This window comes from Hydractinia symbiolongicarpus, chromosome 4, assembly GCF_029227915.1.
Source record: "Hydractinia symbiolongicarpus strain clone_291-10 chromosome 4, HSymV2.1, whole genome shotgun sequence".
Classification (NCBI taxonomy): domain Eukaryota; kingdom Metazoa; phylum Cnidaria; class Hydrozoa; order Anthoathecata; family Hydractiniidae; genus Hydractinia; species Hydractinia symbiolongicarpus.
The window spans coordinates 12,581,987-12,601,255 of NC_079878.1; the positions used below are offsets into that span (position 1 = coordinate 12,581,987).

The window sequence follows — 19,269 nt, forward strand, 5'->3', positions numbered from 1 at the left end:
TATTTTTTTCTTTTTAAAGTGGTGAACATTATCTATCAAAATACTGAAGTTCTTTTGTTCACCAAGTTGGTAATTCTCAATGACTGAATGTTTTAGGATGTGAGAGTTCTTATCGCGTTTTTGGTGGTCTATCTTTCATTAAGCCTCCTGGCTGTTTCACCAATGTATGTAGCATCGCACTATTCCACCGGACAAGTATATTTGTACACAACACCATGTTGTGTTCATCCTTGGTTCTATTTCACAGAAAATAGCAAACATAACATTTGACATTGATCAGCAATGCGTGGCTTGACATTGGCTGATAGAAACTGTTTAAAAGTGTTAGACGCATTACTAAGCAGTTACCATTATTTTCTAATTCGCTTTTCTTAAACGAAATTAACCTTATTTATTTTCCCGTAGCCAGACTTGACAGAATAAAAACCATGAAAGGTGTTATTGGAGATTCATTGGTGTCTTCATCAGAAACAGTGTCGGCATTTTGAATGTTGAAATTTCGCTGTGTGTTATTAATTACATTAGATACAACTGCTTCGGGATAAGTTTTTTATAAACACATTTTTTAAGTGATTTAGTTCGTATTTCAGATCTTGTGATTAAGAGCATATATTAAACGCTCTCAGCACCAACGATTTAACCGTTTCAACTTTCCATGGGCGTGATGCAGATGAATTCTAGTGCTTTTATATGTCAGTGTTCGTGTCTTTTCGATAAATGGATGTGTTTTTGCATCAAGAAAGGCTATGTAGTTATCGTTTTTAACTTCATATGTTCACTGGATATTCGAATGGTAACTATTAAGTGTGATCAGCACATTGTTTATCTGGTTTTCATTAACAGTGTCATCTACATATTTCTTCCAAAATTTTACTGAATTTTCTAATTTTGGGACTATTTCATTCTCCAACTCAACCATGAAGATATGCTAGGACTGGTCCTAGAGGCGAGCCCATTGCTACACCATCTACCTGAATATAAGTTGGTTGTTAAAACTGAAATGTACATGTTTTGTACATGAGATTAATAGATGTTTCATTTCCTCTCGCTTAATTTTTGTTTCTATAACTTTTTCAGCATATATCTTTTGCAATATTATTTCTATCTTTTGTTCCAACGGAACGTTGGTGAATAAACTAGTGACGTCAAAAGGTACTAGTTTGTAATTATGAGGTATCTTTTCTCCTTTCAATGATAATATAAAATCTAAAGAGCTTTCAGTAGTATATGTTAACTTTGTCAGCGGTGTTAAAGATTTCGCGAGGTAGTTTGATGTGTTGTAAGTAGCGGATCCGATATTCGATATGATGGGTCGTGATGGTAAATCGTCAGCTACTGTAGAATTAGGTGGTATCTTGTGAACCTTGGCGGTACCATAAAATTGAGCAGGGCTGGAACATTGTGGATACAACTTTTTGTATTCGTTTTCTGTGCTCTCTGAACTTGATTAATTTGTTTTCTTATTGACATTTGGTGTTATATACATAGTGGTTGTATTATAAGATGGAGCGTAAATATCTACGCAAATGTTTATCGTCGTCTTGTGTTTAATCCCCTTCTAAACTGCCTTATCCCAAAAGAGCCAAAGCTCTTTTGTTAAAATTATTCTTATATTTGATTTTCAATATTAATTGTTAATCAACCGCATTTGATGTGGTACTTTAATATCAGATTTTTATTTCCTTAAAGGGCGGAAGAAATTTACATCTGTAAGGCTTTAACAAAAAAGTTAGGAAAGAATTGGCAAGTCAGGAGCAATCCATACACATAAAGTTGGCTAACATTTGCGAAATTGCCTTCACAAAATATTCAGGTGAGAATTCCCGATTTTAAAAGCAATCCATACATAACACATTCGGTTATGTTGGTAAATCGAGCCTCTGATAAGTAAGAGATACAGTTATTTCCGCAAATTAGACCTTTGATAATCATTCAGGAAAGAGCTCCTGTTTCTAGAAGCAATGCATACATCACAGATTCAGTTGTTTCGGTGGATTGGCCCATTGTTAAGCATTCACGAAAAAGCTTCTGTTTCTAGAAGCAATTCATACATCACAGATTCGGTTATTTTGGTAAATTGAGCCATTGGTAAACATTCAGAAAAAGGATCCTGTTTCTAAAAGGAATCCGTACATAATAGATTTGATTGTTTCGGTGAGCTAGGTCGTTGAAAAAAAATTTAGGAAAATGGTCCTGTTTCTAGAAGCAATCCATACATAGCAGGTTCCGTTGTTTTGGTGAATTGGGCCTTTCATAACACCAAAGTCGGCACTTGTCTATGGCATTATCAGTTAAGCCCTGCAGATTTCTCTCGTTTCGCTTAATTTTGGCCGGAAATGAATTGTGTCTAAGGTATTATCACATATACGAACTCTACTTGTCTTGTTTCGATGAATTGAGGCCTGAATACTTTTGTATATAGCGATTATCTCTTGGTTGAACGAAACCTTTTTTTGTTTCACAACATTAAAACTTGTTAACATATACTGGAATGAACTTTAGGCAAACGTGTATCACGTCGTCTTCGTTAAGGATTAAAAACCATTTTTTATGAAACAATTGTTAATATATATTGAACGATTGTAGTTTGTAGTTGTAGTTTCTTGATGAAATCTAATGGTGTTTGGGTATTTCACAGACTGAAAGTTTTGAATTATACTTTCAAGTTTATTGGATGGTTTTATGATGGTTCTCATAATGTATATGAATGTACTGACAGTAACTCAATTTTTCTTTGTAGTTTCCTCAAATAATTATTTCTTTCAAAAAATATGCTCATGCACTACGAAAGTCAAAACCATTAGCATCTGTGGCATCACAGAATGTTTCACAAGAAGATTACTACTTCTTTATATATTGCTTTTTGTTAATATAGAAAGTTTTTTATGTGATTACTTCAAAAAAATATGATCAAGCTTGTGGCCATTCTTTTTAATATATTACATAGCATGCCCGGAATGATATTTTGAAACATTCACTTTCTGTTTGATAGCCCATTGTGATTGATTTCAATTTATTTCCACAAATGAATATATATAATACAGTACCACGTATGAGGTGAGCTAGTTTTACGTATACTATACATCTTGTATTATTATAAGAAGCAAATAAGTACTTGTTAAAAAAATATATTCTACAAATAGTTAAAATAGTATACAGCTAATAGTTTTGATTGAAGTAGAATGAAATGAATGCGGGCTAAAAGACTTTGGAACAAACTTAATTTCTTTATTCCCTTTATAGTTCAGAAACATATTTTAATGACTTGACACAAGTTGATAATATAAATTGATTACAAACAATAGAACATGCTGCGTGGAGTGAGTGAGGAGGAGAAGAAGAAAACTGTTTTGAACATAAACGATGAAGATCCGTCTCGGAGATGGAGACCCGTCACGTCACATTAATTTTAATTGGGTTTTTATAGTTTTTTCGCGCACTTTCACATTGTCTTGTAATCTCCGTACGAATAGGACAAGCGTGTGGTAAAAGTGAGAATCGAAAATATCGTAGTTCTTGATTGAAATCTTAACGTAAAGAGTTTCTTCAAGCAGCAAAAAGGAAGCAAGTAGCTAGACATTTCTTTTTTGAGTATGCCGACTTCTTCTTCACATTTTTTCAACAGCTCTAATTCAATCAGAACAACTCTTTTAAATTTCATCGACAATCCTTTAAAAAATACGATGTAGTATATATTGGGAGATATTTTTGTGTAACAATATTTTCGTTGTTGCCACTATTTTTTAAGCCCTACAGTACCTCTATCCGAATGTTTTCACAATAAATGTAAAATCGTGATATACGAAGTGTCAAGAAATGTAACAACAATTCTACTTACCATCAATTCCGGTATTTTCCATCCATTGGGATGACACTTCATGAAGTCTACCCATAGTTGAGAACTGTTTTGTGATGGCGGCATTGTAGCCAATAAATCCAATGCTAATTGAATGTTTTCCTTCAAATATAAAAAAGTAGAAAATAAAGTATGATGACACAACATGTATCAACAAAAATGTATTGGAGTTTGTTTCACTATCCAAAATTCAAAACAACAGACAAAATGTTTTTGAATATCAAGCCAAAAAAATCTGTATATTTTGAGATAAAAATATAGTATGTTACCTAATTCTAATAACCATATCCTAATACTGTATATATTTAGAAATAAAAACACATCAAGCATTCGTTGTAAAATTTAAAAACTTTAAAAATTGTAAAATTTAAACCCTCTACTTCTATTTTATACATAAACAGTATTGGCTCTCAAATTTTACTACCATACAATATAATTTTCAACATTTATAATTTTTATCAGAGTCTCCACAGATTTACATACTATGTAATTCAATTCTCCTTTTATTATCTGCCTTCTTTGTTTCTTGTTTGTCCTTATATGCATTGCTTCTGCCCATGAAATAAGGTGTCGTTGTCCTTTTCGCTAGCTGTTGTTATTTTTAAATTTTTCACGGAGCAACTTTCCCATTTTGCTAGATCTTTTTCAGAGAGAAGATATAGTCAGATGATAGAATATATCTTACCTACTTTAATCATAGAAACTTTGCAAGATTAAATTGAATTGAAGAAGAATTTCGAAAAGTGAAATTAAATTTGGTGAGATAAATTTTCGCCATGGCACCATTATGCGATTGTTTCATGAAAAGTACATACACATTTTCAATGTGTTTATTGAAATTTCAACACGTTCTTGTTTCAATTATTTCTTTTGAAATTCACTATATTGGTCAGGAAGGAATCATTTTTAGCTCGAAATATAATTTTTCTGCACTTCACTCACAAGCTACCTAGATATACAACCACCTTCAATCTATATTCGCTCGGCGTTCATTTTTTTAAATAATGAAACAATATTCAGCAACCTTTCCCAACAAACTATCTGATGCTGATTAATTAAGTCTCAAATGATCCTCCATTATAGAAAACTTCATAGATTGTTATTAAACTATTGATATTTTATACTCTTAGCCTTTTACTTTGTGTTTAGTACTCTACTGTGAGTTCCTGTGTTATGATAGTTATCCTTTTTAAGCAATTTAGTTTGGTGCGGTTGTCTATACCATGGCAAACAACTCTGTGAGTGACCACGGTAAAATATACAGTATGAATTAATAGCCCTTTAACTCACCGCTGGAGGCAAAAAAGAAGGTGAGATAACTCTTGTACACGCCTAACTGGCTGGCCATCTCCAAATGCTTTCAGTCTGTCTAGCCATAACTTTGGCCAGGAGACCCAGCGTTGTCCCTTCAAACCACCCTTATAATCATTTTTTCTTTCTCTATAAAAGAAAGCTTAAATAACTAGGCCAGCCATAAATTATAATATGAAATGCTGTGGAAGGTTGAGCTGGGTATCCTGGCTACAGCCTCTGCTGTCTAGTGTAAGTGGCGGCTTCTCAAGTTTGTTGATACCGATGATGGCGTAAATAAATAAATCTTAGTGTTATATTTCCTTGTCTGAAAACAGGGTAGAGGGTGGGGAACAAGGATGCAGTAGTCCGTAAACCGCGATGCGCTCCGCCCTGACATGGTCACCAGGTCTCTACATTATATGGATTCTTGGATCTCCTGAAAAAATCATCATTATATCCATTTTTCATATATATGGTCAATATATCAATATTTAGAAGCCCGTTCATTCCAGTGCATATGGACATATTATCCATTCTACATTATCGATATATTGTCCGTTTTTTATAGTGAGGATGTTGTAAAAACAAAGCCCTTAGAAGTCAAAAAAGTCATAACGAGGACATTTTAAACCTTGTCAAAACCCAACCCAACAACTTTACTATTTAAATCTGACTGTTCAAATCTTCGTTGTCGAACCATTAACTTTTGATTAACCACGATAGAAAATTCGAAGACCTTAAATTTCTGATTTGTTTCCATTTAAAAAAGCTGCAAAAGATAAATAAGAATTTCATCCATATCGTTACTGGCATGGATAGAACTTGATGATGTGGTTACAAGAGACTGCGTAACAAAGCGTACGGCGGTTCTTATTATTAATGGCAATTAAAAATAATTAAAATACCCCAATATCGAATTGAACCTTCGATTTTTTTGTAGATTAATGGAGCTTATTCTGTTCACCGCAATTTTGCACACAAAGAGACGGAAAAAGGGTATAACTGTATGAATTTTAAATTTTGAATTGATTTGGATTATGGTTTGTTGCAGTATGAAACTAATTACTGCACACCATGTTGTTCTTCCATTTGAACTACCACCTTTTAAAGATGGATTGGATTCGAACCAATAACTTTCATGGTTTTACAACAATAGACATTTGCTTGGAATTCACAAAATTCAATGTCACTTCAAATAAAAACACATCATAAAGCTTGTTGTTACAAAATTAATTGTGAGTTAAAAACCCTAGCTAAGTATTACAGGTTTATTGAAACTGTTGTCTCCTTGAATTAACAAACTTTAGACTTCGCCAAAGTTTTTATTAAAGTAAAGCTATTTGAAAACTTTTGTTGCAGCCAACTGGTATTCGGCTATTTTTGCTTTTTAAGCAAATTTTTTAAAAAATTCACGTTAATTTAAATACAACCTAGACCCGGGACGAGGTTGTATTATTATAACCTCGCTACGGACGACGTTGTACTTGTGAAACATAATACAAGTTAACCTGGGAAGAGGTCAGGGAAGGGGCAACAAAAAGTTAGTATGTATCACCATGCTCGACAGCATGACTACATGTATTAATGTAACTGTTTCTCTTTTATTACTTGCAGAGTAATGAATTACCCAATGGGTTATAGCATATGCTTGCCATTTATAAAACAACGCCTCCATCCATGATCGTACGCATTTAATATTTTGCAACGTGAAATTCATCCTTGAACAAAATTTAAAATTTTAGGCCTACTAAATATCTTGAATTAACATTTAAGGTCGATTTTGATCACATAAAACGTGTACAACCGTTCTAAATTTTAACGAGCTTGTTCGAAAACGCATGCTGTACAAAAAAGCAAGGGGAAACTTCATTCTAGTCAATACACAAGCAAGCGAACTGAATTAAGTAATAGGGGAAGATGTCCTATTAGGGTAAATATTTAGGCAAGTAGCCAGGCCCATCCATACCTACACATACAATACTGAAAACAAAATTTAGGAAACTATTCCCGCAATAAATACGATATTGAATGTATTGTGAAGCTAAACAAGGAAAAGCTTATTCTGATTAAAAAACAATTAGACAAGTAGCGAAACCTATCAATTCATCATTAAAAAAGTATTTTGGGGAATAACCTTACGCAATATAAAAAAAGAACAGAATAAAAAAACGTCAAACGATCACTTTTTTCTATTCAAAAATCGAAAGGGCGAGTAGCACACGCGTGCGTATATCATTGCATGTGCGTACATCAAAGATTTTGTTAAAGCTCTCTCGCACCAAATGAAATGTTCAATGTTCTAGCAAGCGAATAAAAAACCGTTTCTTCTACTCTGTAAAAAGGCAAGGGAGCAAAAGATCCTGCAATACAACCTAACAAAGAGATCTGATAAAAACGACATCGCGAAAGGTGAAGTATTAAATCTCTTGGTCGGCCAATTCGAGAAAAGACTTTACTTCACTCGGAAAACAGGCACGAGAGTGTGAGACCCATCCATACATCATTTAAAATGAGAATTTTGGAAGTTGCCTTTCACGCTGAATAAAAAGTTAGATATCCATCCATACACTACTAAAAAGGAGATTTAGATAATATCAGATGTCCTAACATGTGAATTCACAGGAAGACTTTATCCCACTCAGTAAGAAGCAGGAACGGGGGAGACTGATTCATACCACCATACAATATTAAAAGGATATTTTGCAAAATACCTTCAGGCGGAAAAAACATACAGCATGTCGTAGCAGACCTGTGTATACAACATTAGTTCTCCTCAGTAAACAACCAAGAAAATGAGAGATCCATCCATACCTTATAAAAATAGAGATTCTATCGATATACATGCATCATTTAAAAAACGCATTTTTTTAATTTACCATTCTCGCGAATTAAAATATTCAGCACGCCAACCTGGTAGAAAACTTTATGCTAGACACTAAACAAGGATTGATGTTTGATGCCCATCCATACACCACTAAGAAGGAGATTTTGGAAAAAAGTCGCAAATACGCTTGTACGAAATAATAAATTAGATGTTCTAACAGCTCAATTCATGGAATACTTCATTTTTTATCTTAACACAGTAAGTTTGCTGGAATGTGGGACACCTATACATACATTTATCAAAGGAGAGATATTAAAACAAACAGTAGATTTGGATAACTATCCATACACAAATAAAAACGATATTTTAGAAAAATAATTGTGTGTCATGTTTTTTTTGCTGTTTATAGGAAGCAGTGTAATTTGATTTTGAACTTTTAATATTTTTAAAACTAAAACCTCATGACAACAATGATAAAAAGTATATGGACTTTTTTTGTTCGTAGCTGTTAGAAAAACTAATATTGCTAATATTTATAGGACACATTTTAATAGCAGACGATGTTTTATACTGTATAAATATTCATTATAAATGAATGAATAAAAAATGAATAAATAAATAACTATTCGGAGGAACATAGTTATTAATATAGTGTAACTAGCTATATAAAATTAAGTTATGACTGCATCTTTCACGTTTTACCGGCAATGTTAATTGTCTACATTTATAACGACGATATGGTTGCTACGAAGTTAAGTTATATTGCGCTGTACATGGCCCGTTCTTAAAGCTCTCTAGCCATTGAACGCTACGACTTTCTCATAACCGGTTGAAAATAGCTATTAGTTAATAATAGGGTAAATAGAATTTGATTTAGCTAATATTGCGTGTATTTCGACTCCTAAAAAGAAATAGTACTGTAGCATTTTTTTTGCAAAACAGGAAAATTTGTTGAGTTATTTCTAAAAGGTTTTTTAGTAACACTAATTGACCAAGGCAGTTCACAAGATAGCGTAAGGCTCTGAATAGACCATTTCGGAGATTATGCGCCATTATGAATTTGCGGAATTCGGTGGTGCAAGTTGAACTTTGGACTTCGCGTTTATTCAGTCATTTGCCTTGCGAAACTGCTGGCGGCAGGACAGTTTTGATTTTTGATATCTGTTTTTATCTTTGTGATACTAATTTTATGATATATATTTTGAAAAAAACTTTTATTAGGCACTTATTTGTACTTTTAATTTTTTTTTGTACAATAAAGGCAACTTAATATATCCTAAAAGCCTTTAAACTAGCTAGCTAGCTAGAGGTCTCCCAAAAATGCTTTTAGGACACTGTACTGTAGCTAGCTATAAGGCTGCAATTAGTAATTAATGCTTGGTTAAAGGTAATTTCATTTTATATTTAGATATTTAAAATTGTGTAGCTACTTTGTGCATTATAAACACATTGGCATTGGATTTTAAACTTGGATTATACTTTACTTTAGGGAGAAATTTTTGATTTTGGTAATACCTTACTGGATTTGGACTTGAACTATGTTTTTGGATTTGTAAAGAAATGTTTAGGTTGTATTATTTGTAAAGATCTAGAGAGTTATAATCCATTGTCAAAATACTTGTCAAAACTCTATAGTGTTATTTATTCCTAAAGTGAAACTTAAGCTCAAAAATAATCTGGCTTCTTTTCTATAACGGATGTAAAAATTTTCAATACACTGCCCATAGAGATACGGTAACAGGTTCAGTCGCAGATTTTAGGAATAGAGTCATGAGTCATTTTAATTGCAAATAATTTTTATTATTTTGATATTTTTATAATTTTGTTTCTCGGTGTATGTTTGACCCTTGATCCGTCTACTTAAACACTCCTATCTTTGAGTCTTAAGAGTGGTATTAGAAAGAATACCTGTCTTTCTTCCCTGCTTTCGCTATTGCCCTATAATTTTTTTGTACGCTTCTCTTATTAAAAAATATCAAAAAGGGAGAAATGAGTTTAGTTTACAGACTAAAGTGTTATTCAATTTTTTGTTTTTCTATGTTATTTGTTTCAGTCACAATGTATATTTTACATGATTTTTTGTTATATATACGTATGTCTTTGTCGGTTTCTTTATCAGAACACGCAATTATAGCAGTAACTTATTACTAAAGTGTAAATCTTTATGATAAATAAATAAATTACTCTCTGAAGCTCGTTTGAATTATTGGCATAAGTTCCATAGCAGAAAAAGCTATTAATTATTAATATGAGGGGTGGTAATAAATTGAAATGGGTCATAAAATTTTTCGAAATTTGGTGTTGCTTGTTCAATTTTTCAACACAAGTCAATAATAAAAAAAGGTAGAAAATTAGCTCACTGAAGAGAGAGGGGTATTTCAACTGGCAATATTACCTGTACATATAATGTGACCCTCCTGAAAGTCAATATACTGAATAAAAATTTGACTACTTATTTGAATAATTATGGTATCAAGTTAGCAGTATCTCTACACTGTCTCAACTTAACAAGGATTGTCCAGATTTCAGACATTTCTAGCCTAGTTAACTAAGTTTTCTTCGAGATATTAAAATTGAGTTTCTTATATAATAATTTTCCAGTGCAAAACCGAATTAAAATCAACCAATAAACATAAAGCCAGCATGACCACATCTAACATTAAAGATTTCTCAATACTGATCACGTGAGCAAAAAACAATAGAATTTCTTGCCTTAAAGTATTCACAAATTTCTTTCATACAAGACAAAAAATATCTTCTGAGCAATTGTATTTCAATTGGCATAACTGGTATTTTATTTAATAAAGCATGTTAACATCAAAGATAAATGTATCATAAATGTAAAAAACAACTTTTCAAGACAAAGCATTCTTACTACTAAGTGAGCACACAACACTATTCTTCTTGCTTTAAAAAATAAGATTAATTAAAATAATTCGTTAACAAAATTCAATCTAGCTCAGGCTACAAAAAGTTAATTATATGCTTAACTCAGATATCTTTGAAAAGATGCCATACACTGCCTCTTTTGTCAACAATAAATGCAAATGCACTAGCTCTTTTGGAACATGTATTCAGTATGGAATTAGCTACCTTTCATGTTGATAGAAAATATATTTAAAAAAAGTATTCTGTTTATATAAAAAATCAACTCTGGCCTACTTTTCACCACATCAGATTTTAAAAACTAACGTTTTTCTCAAAAAAATATTTTAATTTTTTTATAAAATTATTATTCAACAGATAACCGAAAAAAACATATCAATTTAAACTTTTTAATAGCAAATTTCCAGAGTTAATGTATACTATTAATAGCATGGCTTTATTACGTATTATGACGTTTAACAGTTAAAAATTTATTGTTGCCAGAAATTGTATCCTGGAAGAATCAATTTTTATATGAAAATTATACCAATAATCATAATTTTCCTCAAAAAGTTACTTTTTGGTCTTATAACAGCAGATCACTGAGAATTTACACAACTAAAAATCTTGTAGTAACATTTTTAAAATTAAAAATCTTGATTTTGTAAACATTATATGCACCTAAAAAATTATGAAAAAAAATTTAAAGTAATTGGAAATATCATCTTTTTTAAAACATCTATGGACAAGCTGCGTACAAAAAAAGAATTGTATGGAGCAAAAGATCGAAATGGAACTGAAGTTTAAAAAAAATGTCTTTTAGTAAAAAACACAATCGTTACGGAGAAAATATCACTTGCCGTAAAAATATAGTCTGCGGCCATGTGGAGGGGCGGATTGACATAGCAAACAAAATAGTAGATGATCGCAGTGAATACAACATGGTACGACATAGCCCTCCCTTTGTCATGTATTCCTGCAGTATATATTTGCTATAGGTTACTTCTAACGACAAAGCAATATTGATATTAATGATATTATTACTGTATGCTATTATTAATTTATAATATTATTATTATTTATATTGTGTTTCGTTAATATATTAACACTTTTAAACCACTCTATAAGTAAATAATAAAAAATAAAAAATTGCAAGCGCAAATTAACAAATATAGGTTCATTCGTGTTGTTTTTTTCATGGAATTCCTGGTACAATGTGCATATGTTATACAGTGACAGTCTTATCTCTAGTTCTGATTCACTGGTGGGACTGTCAAGATTGAGGCCCTAGACGCCTCTTTAGTTTTGATCTTTAATAAATTCCAGTTAAATGAGATGTTCCAAGGGTACAATCTTAACGGCCCCATCACTGCTTCTCTGCTATCGTAATAACTCCAGTTTAAAATGGTGCCAGGAGTAATTCTTGTAAGTAGATGTTTTTTATCTTCTCTTTTTTTCTCATTTTCTGTAATCGCTTTTACTTTCGATTTTTTGTCGATTTATTATTTGTTACTTTTTCTGTTTAAAGTGTAAATGATACAGTTTCCCTGTAGTGTGTGTGGAAAACCAGTTAAAAACAACAGACATGCAATTTTAAGCAATTATTGTGATAAGTGGTCCCACTGTAATTGCAATGAAATCTATACTTTTGAATACCTATTTCATTAAACAAGGTCCAATGATCCTTGGCTATGCCTAAGTTATGTGAATCATGCCATGCCCTTTTTTTATTCCTTATGTTACAAATGTTGTAAAAATATGGACAATGCTCCCACTTCCGTAATAACTAAAACAGGTAACGATTAGTCTCCGCAAAACCACCACAGAACAAGCAGCGAACCACCAGTCTCCGTAGAACAACCAGAGAACCAGCAGCGAACCGGCAGTACTATGACAGAACAAGTAGTCTTGGTTGAGAACCACCAGAAAATGTTGATGAGAAAAAACATTAGTTGACTGAATCATTAGAATAGCGATCGCTGTAAATGCACAACACTCCATGCCTTATAAAAAAAAAAAAAAAAAAAGAAAAAAAAAAAAAACTGCAAAATTTCGGTAGAATTTACTATCCCGCCCCTTATTTCCGGGAATTTTAAGAATAAATTAGTAGTATATGTCATTATGTTCATTATATCTTTTAGGTTTATATGTACGGCTTTATGCCATAATTAAGAATAAAGATCTATTCACATTCTGGTAGCAGAGGCTAGTTAAGAAGATGGCAACTGGAACAATCACGATGGCACAAAAGTATTGATTGCCCCAATTTTCTGAAGATGGGGATTTATGGGAAGTAGTTACAGAACTTCCAAAGAAGAAACAAGGACCAGTTGTTTATTTGAGTTTAAATTCAGAAGTATGTCAGCCTTAACGAAAGAAGAATTGAATGAAGAAGATGGTTTAAATAAACTTGTTAATAAAATAAAAGAACTATATGGCATTACTGAAGATCAAGCAATGTTCAATGCTTACGAAAAATTTGAGACCTTTCACCGTTCCAAGACAATGTCGATTGGTGATTATGTAAATGAATTTGAACAGCTGAATCAAAAACTTAGAGTTTTAAAATTGAGTTACCAACTGCAGTTCTTGCATATCAACTACTAAAAAATGCACATGTACCGAAAGCTACACGTGAACTAACACGTGCTACGGTTCCTTCCCTCACATACGACTCTATGAAAAAACAGATAAAAGCCATTTATGATCAATGTGCTCAAAGTGAAAGTAGTAGAGACAGTAATGATATTGGTGTTGAGCAAGAAGTATTATATGGTCAAAAGTTTGACAGACGACGTTTTAACAATTGGAACACTCGTGGACGTGGCAGAGGTGGTAAATATTTCAGTGCTAAAAGAAGCCAGTACAACCCTAATGATCCTGATGGACATCCATTGCAATGTCACCATTGCAAATCTATAATGCATTTCATGAATGACTGTCCTGATAAGAATAAAGGAAGCAAAGGGCAGGATAAAGTACATGTGCAGTTTTTCGCAAAGGGTGTGGAACAATGCTTTATGGAGCAAGTTGTGTCTGAGCCTTTGAATTGTGCTTTGCTAAACTCAGGATGTTCATCGACAGTTTGTGGTAAAAATTGGCTTGACTGTTACATAGACACTATGCCAGAAGGGACAGCTTTAGCTGAAAGTAAGAGTAACAAGTCCTTTAAAGTTGGGCCAGGTGGAAGCTTCCCCTCAGTTAAACAAGTTAACATCCCTGTTACTATGGCTGGAATGCAAGCCCATATTCTTACTGATGTTGTCGATTGTGAATTACCATTATTGTTATCAAAAAAGAGTCTGAAAGCAGCTAATAGCCAACTTGATTTTGGTAATGATAAAGTCACTATGTTTGGAAGAGACATTCCTTTACAACACACGTCAAATGGCCATTACTGTATACCTCTTACACCTAAGCAAGTTGCTGTTAACAAAACATCTCCGGGTGTAAATGCCACCAGAGTTATATTCACAGTCAACAATCTCACTGTAAAATCACCTGAAGAAAAATGCAAAATAGCTACAAAGCTTCACAAACAGTTTGGACATCCCATAGACAGCAGCAAACTGAAAACTCTTCTCCAAGATGAAAATGTTGAAGATAAAGAGTTATTTCAGCAAATTGACAATGTTACAAACTCTTGTGACACATGCAGTAGATATATGAAGGCTCGATCAAGGGCCAATTGTCTCACTACCAATAGCCTTAGATGTCAATGAATGCCTTGCCATGGACCTAAAATTCCTGACAGTTAATCATAAAAAGTTAACCATACTTCATATGATTGATGTGTTCTCTAGATACAGTGCATCAACAATTATCAAATCCAAGAATAAGGAAATTATCGTAGACACAATTCTCAAGCACTGGGTTGCTATTTTTGGCACACCAAACTCGATTTTTTCAGACAACGGAGGGGAGTTCAACAATGAGCTCTTAAAGGGGCACTCCATCGAAAAAAAAATATTTGAAAAAATGTTATTTTAAGAAGACAATACATAAATATGTCAGAATAAACCTTTTACAATCGTTAAAAATCTTTATTTATACCTTAATGGGGTCTGTAAACATCTTCAATTTTAAATAAATTTGCAAGGTTGCGTAAAGTTGAGAGGACTAGGTCCGAATAAATAGGCATATGTCACATCGTGCAGACAGTCCGTGAGCTCAGCAGCACACCTTCTAAAAGTTTGTTTACTTACTGTTTATATTGTTCGTTGATAAAACGTCTTGTAGTAATGACGAAGATTTTAACTTAGAAAACATAGAATAGGATAATTAGGATAAACATAGAATAGGATAATCTCTTCATGAAAAAGACTTTACAAAGCTACAGCCATACGACTTCGAACCTCTTGTGTCTCAAAAGGGAGAAATTAATAATGATGCAAAGTGACGAGGTGTCTTTTACTGACTCAAAATAAGGTTCTGAGCAAAATATTTTTTAAAGAAATAGAAAATATATTTAATTGGTTTTTTTTAACATTCTTTTCATCACAAAAACTTTATCATTTGTTTCAGTAAAAAAACTTTCTTACTTTACAAGCCAATTTATTTTTATTTCACAATTCAGCAATATTTTTCATCCGCACGTGCTTTTTTGCACACAAATGCAAACAAATTTTATGTAACGTTGAAATTTTCACCATGATGGAGGACCATTCAAATGCGTGATCGAAAGATCGAATAATGTTCGTAAAACGGTAAAGTTGGTAAAACGGGAGTATTAATATTGTACAAATAAAAATCATTCTTATGATTATGGTAGGTCATAAATGCGTTGCAGAAGCTACTGACTTATAAGTAGTTGTTTTGACAAAGCTGTTTTAGAAACTGCATTATCAGCATCACATGCAGCCTTAAACATTACAAAGAATGAAGAAAATGGGTCATTTACCCCCTGAAAATATTCGGCATGTCCTTCCATCAAAAAAGCTTCTTTTTTGAAAAACAAAGAACAGAAACTTGATCGCTACGAAAGATGTGTAACTACTTTCTGAGTATGTATATAGCAAAAAAGAAAAAAAGTGATTTTTACTGGAGTTCCCCTTTAAGAGATGTAGCAGAACTGTTAAACACAAGAGTGTATACAACAGCAGCAGAAGCTCCATGGTCAAATGGTGTATGTGAGCATCATAATGTCATCCTGGAAAATATGATTATGAAAATTGTTGACAACACTAGTTGTTCTGTTGAAAATGCACTTACATGGGCCACTTGTGCCAAGAATGCGTTGCATAATAACCGTGGATTCAGTCTCAATCAGCTTGTATTTGGACGCAATTCAAATCTCCCATCTGTGCTTACAACCAAGCCTCCTGTTCTTCGAACAGTTACACCCAGTCAATTAATTGCGAATCATCTGAGTGCCCTGCATGTTGCTCGCAAAGCATTCATTGAAAGTGAATCTTAAAACAGCACTCAGTCATCAAACACGGACATCTACCAGCAAAGATTTTTATAATGGTGAATTGGTATACCATAAGCGACGTGGAGAGAAAGAGTGGAGAGGACCTGGTGTAGTCCTTGGCATTGATGGAAAACAGGTCCTTGTTAAACATGGAGGAACTTACGTTCGAGTAAGTCCTTGTCACTTGCAATCAGTGAAGAGACACCGTAGTTGTCAGGAAAGCACAAGTGGAAACCCTCAAGTGAAGAAAACTACAACCAAAGAAGAAGATTGCGTTGATGAGATTTCAAACAGCGTAGCGAATGGGTTGCTTGAAAGCGTAAACGATTTTGATATCAACACATCGTCAGAAGTTGTACTTGATGACATTCCTAGTGATCCTAGTAAATACAAATGAGATCCCTGCTATTTCCCATGCTCAGGCTGAAACAACACATCAATCAAGCATTGAGCAAGAAGTTTCTAACACACCTCGCAATGAACAGTCATTGACAGTGACCCTTCCAAAAGTCAGGGGGAGGGTTAGGTTTATTGATCCTGATACTAATAAACTTGCTGAATTTATGGTTGTTAGTCGTGCTGGTAAAGTAGGAAAATCTGGAGTTGGAGCATATAAGAATTGGTTGAATGTCAAAGATGTTAAAACCAAAGCCATGAAATCAATTGACTTTGAAAACATTTTGGATTGGGAAAAGGTAAACACAGAGTCAGTATATAATGTAGAAACGTCATGCGATGTTAGTGAAGCTCAACATAAAGAATTAACTAAATGGCGTGATTACAATGTTTATGATGAAGTTGAAGACAAAGGGCAAGACATAACCACAACCCGCTGGGCGATATCTGAGAAAAGTCATGATGGTAAAACAGAAATTAAAGCACGATTAGTGGCACAAGGTTTTGAGGAGGACACTATTGGTATACGAACAGACTCGCCAACTGTAAACAAGGAGAACTTTCGTCTTGTGTGTAATATTGGTGCAACCCATGGATGGAAAATTTTACAGTCTTGATATTAAAGCTGGGTTTCTTCAAGGTGCCAAGATTGGTAGAGCCGTACATCTTCTTCCACCACCAGAAGCTAACAGAGAAAAGTTGTGGAAACTAAAAACACCTGTTTATGGCTTGTGCGACGCTTCACGCGCTTGGTATGAGACATTATCTAACGAATTCGATAAAGTTGGAGCTACAAGAAGCATTTCTGACAATGCATTATTTTTCTGGAGAAAAGAAACTCTCAAAAGTGTAATTTGCTGTCATGTTGACGATTGCTTCTTCGTTGGAAGTGATTTGTTTCATGACACTATCATTGCACATTTACGTAAGACATTCTCACTTAGTAAAGAGAATTCAAAGTCGTTTAACTTTTTGGGATTAGAAATTGAACAAGAGTGTGGTGCAGTAATTATTCATCAGCATAATTACATTAGTAACATTTCACCAAATAATTTGACCAATAGTACGTCTACAATTCCACTTACAAAATATGAAGCACGTCAAATTCAATGGGCAGCATAACAAACTAGACCTGATGCTGCTTACGTTGCCTGTGATTTAAGCACTCGCATAAGACATGGAACAGTTGCTGATGCTCGTAGAGCTAACAAGCAGCTGAAACATCTGCAGCAAACTGAAGTAAAGATTGTTATTTCAAACACTCATACTTTTCAGTGATGCATCACATGGAAATTTAATTAATGGCGGCTCACAAGGTGGATTTGTTCTGCTACTGCATGGTGAAAGCAAAATTCCGCCACATATTTGGAGATCTCACAAGTTAAAATGGGTTGTTAAAAGCACCATGGGTGCGGAAACCATGGCTCTCTTAGAAGGTGCGGAACATGCCATGTTGATCAGATCCCTAATTAAAGAGATTTTTTCAGTTGATATACCAATTATCTGTATATCAGAAAATAAATCACTTGCGGAAGCAGTCAAAAATACCAACGTCATAGAAGATAAACGATTGTATATTGATATTTGTGCACTTCGTGAGATGGTCGAAAAAGGAGAAATGGGGGAACTCATTCTTACGAAATCAAGTGATCAGATTGCTGACTGTCTTACGAAAGGCACTGCTTCAGCTGAAAACCTGCTACGTATACTATCCGGTAGAGAACAGTTGAAATACCGTTAAGTTTTGGTTAATTAGAACAAATATAACAGCATGCCAAATGACACTTTAAAAGCATTCTTACATTGTGTTCCTGCGTCTTGCAGTTTCTTTTCTTGAACATACTTTATGATTTTGTTTTATTGAGAGAGAATGTAGTGGCAAGATTGTCATTATGTTCATTATATCTTTTAGGTGTAGATGTACGGCTTTATGCCATAATAAAGAATACAGATCTATTCACAGTATACACTATATTAGTGAAATTTTATCCAAATTATACCGTTCTGGGATTAAAAAATCAAGACTTATTCTGTTTCCTTGCAATTTACTCTTCAACGCAATAAATAACAAACCAACATTTCAATCTTTTTCAGTAATTTCAATCAGGAATGCTAATGATTACCATGATAACAACAATAGCTAGAACATAGAACTTGGTAATACGACGACCATCTTTTTTTAACGAGGGTCTAAAATACATATGTTACCTCCAGCAAAACAACACTTTTCTTGCTGATTCAAATCGTGAATTTTTATGAAATGAATAACAAAAGATCGACTTTTTGTATTGTGATTATTTTTTTTACGTAGAATGAAGTTTATAACACTTTTAGTGTCACGAGTCATTTTTAAAATTCACCTGCACGAGGACCGTTAGTTCGTGTACGAGGGAAAGTAGGGTCTTCGACTGTTATGTATTTAATTAGCTTCGTTGCGCTCACTTTGGCGTGGGAGTTTAATATTGGAATTATTTATTCATTGGTGGTTCTGTGATGATACTGCTGGTTCGCTGTTGGTTTTCTGGTCGTTCTACAGGGACTGCTGGTTCTGTGGAGACTGGTAGTTACCTGTTTTAGTTATTACATCCCACTTTAACTAATTTACAAACCTTTGTTCAACCG

The 19,269-nt window shown here is 33.5% G+C and overlaps 1 long non-coding RNA gene across 1 annotated transcript in view; it reads left to right on the forward strand.

The window, feature by feature from the left end:
- LOC130641343 (uncharacterized) overlaps window positions 1–19,269 on the forward strand; it is a 75,803-nt gene that overhangs the window by 17,374 nt on the left and 39,160 nt on the right. The gene's annotated exons all lie outside the window — the stretch shown is intronic.